Source organism: Nuphar pumila, chromosome 4, assembly GCF_984573655.1.
Source record: "Nuphar pumila chromosome 4, dmNupPumi1.hap1.1, whole genome shotgun sequence".
Classification (NCBI taxonomy): Eukaryota; Viridiplantae; Streptophyta; class Magnoliopsida; order Nymphaeales; family Nymphaeaceae; genus Nuphar; species Nuphar pumila.
Window position 1 is genome coordinate 38,016,703 of NC_143252.1, and position 4,641 is coordinate 38,021,343.

Here is a 4,641-nt window from a genome sequence, read left to right on the forward strand (position 1 = left end):
GGAAAATTGGATATCACATGAAGTTGTTATCACATATGATGATACCAGATATCACATGAAGTTGGTATCACATATGATGATACAACATGCAAATTGGGTATCATGTGAAGCAGTTGTGCGCTGTCACACTTGGGTCATAACAGATTCTATCATATGTTGTTAAACATTATCATCTTATCAAATGTTGTTAGCCTTTTGATTGTTATCACAATAGTGTACACGTATATATGTAGATGTAAAAATGTTAGCAAAGATGAATAAAAAGTATCATATGTTATTCTGATAAACAAACTATCCTTCCTTTTTTATACACTTAATTATCTTTGCAAAGAATCCAAGAACATTGGGAAATTTTCCTCAGAGGCTGAGAATTACACAAGAGAAGTCGCCAGAATGTAACAGTGGAATAGAACTGAAATCCAGCAAGGAGTCACAGCAAAATCTAGTTGAATTCGGGATACTCGATCTTAACTACCTCTTCCAAGGCTACCAAAACACTCGTTGAAGTGTCTGAAGTCGATCCAACACAAAAATGTCAGTGAATTATCCAGTGGATGGTAGGAAATGCAAGAAAAATCAATAGGCAGCTAGAGCAGGACCTGAATGGGCGATTTGTGTGGAGAATGCACAGACACTCAATCCACAACATAGATCGCACGAATAACCAGGGTAGAAAATCGATCTAACTAGATCTGGGTAGATAATCTAGAGCAATGAACAACCAAAATTTGCTCAGAGATCACCAGAATTACCTATGAAAGGCCAACAATAGTTCTTAAATCAGATCAAAACCACCATGAAAGAAAAGAGGAAGAGGTAGAAGAAGGAGGAAGAGGGGCTGCTGCAACTCCCAGGGCACGTTTTGCCCATATGGGAACATGTTCCTTTTAAGTGATGTTATAACATTACCCCCATGAATAAAAAAAGAAAACATAACTGATAGGGTAATAACGGAAACTTAAAAGAATAATTAAAAACACGTGAATATACAAATCGACCTAGGCTAAAATATATCAGATTTGGATCTGGATCTGATCTAGATCCAAACTCAATCATGTCACAAATAGACTCCCTCAAGTTGTACATGGTTTTCACCATAAACAACTTATTCTTAAGATATCAGAATCTTTGTGTTGCAAGGCCTTTCATGAATAAATCAACTATTTGATTCTATATTCTCAGAAATTTTGCTTCTAATTCTCCATTATTTTTTTTCTTGATGAAGTGCTGCTCAATGTGCTTGGTTCTATCATGTTGAACTGGATTTAATGATATTCAAATAGCACTTTGATTATCACAAAATAATATCAACCTTGGTATTCTCTTCCATTTCAGTCAAAAAATAACTTATCCAACTCAATTCTGATGTAGTTGCTGCCATTGCCCTGTATTCTTCTTCAGTACTTGCCCTAACAGCAACTCATTTCCAACTACTCTAATATACCAAATTTTCATTAAGGTAAACATAATGACCGAAAATAGATCTTTTTTCATATGGATCTCCTGCCCCATCAACATGAGAATATGCCATTAATATTAACGTATCCTGTCCATGTGATCTCCTCCTATACACCAACCCATCTCTTGTTGTGCCCTTTAAGTATCTTAATATCTTGTTTTTTTTTTGCCTCCATATGATTGACCCTTGGTTCATGCATGAATTGAGATACTTGGTTCACATCATATATTATATTTGACTTAGTAAAAGTGAGTATGAATGGAGAAATGAAGGCTCTTTATGAGTGTCAAACCTAGGAAGTCGTACCAAGGCCAAATGGAAAAAAATATAGTAGGTTTGAAGTGAGTTTATAAGCTAAAGTATAAAGTTAATGCCTCAATAGAGAGGTACAAGGTCAGGCTTGTGGCAAAAGGTTACACAGAGGAGTATGGCCTCGATTATGATGAGACACTCAACTCTGTTGTCAAAATGTATACCTTAAGATTGATTTTATTCCTTGTTGATGACTATAGGTAGCCTTTAAATCAATTGGATGTGAAAAATATGTTTGCAGCTTGAAAGAAGAAGTGTATATGGAATAACCCACAGGGTACATTCTTCGATATTCTGAAACTCAAAAAGGGTTTTGATGTTATGATATTAAGAATGACAAATTATATGTGTTTAGGAATGTAACATTCTTGGAAAATATTAGTAGTTTTAAAAAATGTAAACCTCATAAAGATAATATAGACTATTCTTTCTTGTTTGAATTATTGTCTAGAAATGATTATGTTTCTAGTGATGATGAATTCACATATAATGATCTTAATGATAATGAAGTAGAAGAAAATAATAACTCTTCTCATCAATCTACCGATCATCCTATTGAAAAAAGAGAATCTAGTGATCCTATCACTTATACACATAAAGATAAAAGCATTTTTAGAAGTACAATTGAAAAATATAGTGAACCTAGTGAATCTACCTCTTCACAGATGGTAAATCCTCGAAGAACCAAAATTATTAGAAAAGTTTCTTTTAGGTTTATATCTTATTATTCATTTTCACCTAAATATAGAGCTTGTTTTAGCACCATTCACTCGTATGTGGAACATAAAAACTTTGAAGAACCCAAGAAGAGTGTTGAATGTTGAGAAGCTATGGATAATGAACTTAGAGCTCTGCTAAAACATAAAAATTTCAAAATCTTCCTAATGGTAAGAAAACTATAGGGTGTAGATGGGTTTTCAAAGTCATGACCAAGAGTGATGGATCTCTTGAAAGATACAAAGTTCGCCTAGTTGCCAAAGGGTATAGTCAAGAATATGAAATAGACTATGATGAGACATTTGCCTCCGTTGCACGTATGGTTACTGTTAGATGTCTCATTACCATTGCTTTAATTAAAAAATAGAATATTTATCAAATGGATGTCAAAAATACTTTTTTGAATGGTGATCTTAACGAAAGTGTATATGGATGCCCCTTCAGGTATGAAGATTCATAAAAATAAAGTGCTTCGCCTACAAAAAGCTCTTTATGGTTTGAAACAAGCTTCTAAGGCTTAGTATGATAGATTTAATAATGTAACATTGGAAAATGTTTTTTCTTAATGTTTTACTGACAACCTTGTTTGTCAGAAAATTCAATGCAGGGATAGTAATTTTATTATTGTATGTTGATGATATGCTAATAACAGATGATGATACTAAAGCGATTAAGAGCATAAAATCTATTCTAAAAGATAAATTTGAAATGTCGGACTTGGGATTTTTAACATATTTTTTAAGAATTGAAGTTGCCTATCACCACAACAAAGCAGTGGATTAGCGACAACCACATTCTGTCGCTATTTCGTCGCTAACAGGCTTAGCGACGACGAGGCGACAGTATGCTTACGTCATAAATTTTTTGACGCTAACTGGCGACGGAATAACTTCGTCGCCAGGTCCGTCGCTAATTGCGACGAAATAACGAGCGATGTATTCCGTCGCCAATCCGCCGGTACTAAACGGTGACCTCGGCTTGGCGACAGATTTACGTCCGTCGCTAAGTCATCGCTAGATTTATATGCATAGCGACAGATGGTTCCGTCGCAAACATGAAAAAAAATAAAAAAATTTATTTGAAAATTAAATACCGAGAACGGTACAATTTATATTTTCTGTACAATTTATATTTCCTGTAAATATAAAACAAACTACACAAAAAATTCCATATAAAAGGAATCTACAACAATTAATCGTTCCACCTTAAAATTAACAAGTTTAATTATTTACAATTCAACAATTACATTTAAGAAACAAAAAAAAAATAGAACTTCTTCAACACAGTTCTCTAATCATCGCCAAGATTTTGTGCGTCTTCTTTTTCATTGCCTTTATCTGTCCCTTCAACTCCGTTATGCTGATTATCGCTAGCAGCCTACACAAGAAAAGAACAGTCAATATTGATAAACAAAATATAATGAAATAAATTACACACTATATGTGATTCTATCATGTGCTCATATGTGTTCTAAGGCAATAAAAAAACTTTATATGTGATTCTATCATGCTCATATGTGCTCTAAGGCAGGCAAAAACTCTATATATGATTCTATCATGAATTATATGTGTTTTAAGGCATTAATTTTTTTTATATGCGATTATATCATGCTCAGATGAGTTCTAAGGCAGCTAGAAAAACTCTATATGTGATTCTACCATGCTCATATGTGCTCTAAGGCAGGCAAAAAGCTATATATGTGATTCGATCATGCTCATATGTGTGCTAAGGCAGTCAAAAAATTGAATATGTGATTCTATCATGCTCATATGTGCTCTAAGGCAGGCAAAACAAAAAACTTTATATGTGATTCTATCATAAATGATATATGTTCTAAGGCAGTAAAAAAACTCTATATGTGATTTTGGCATGCTCATATGTGTTTTAAGGTAGTCAAAAAACTAAATATGTGATTATAACATGCTCATATGTGTTCTCAGGCAGTCAAAAAACTGAATATGTAATTATAGCATGCTCATATGTGTTCTAAGGCAGTCAAAAAAACTTTATATGTGATTCTATCATGCTCATATGTGCTCTAAGGCAAGCAAAAAACTTTATATATGATTATAGCATGCTCATATGTGCTCTAAGGCGGGCAAAAAACTCTATATGTGATTCTATCATGCTCATATATGCTCTAGGGCAGGTAA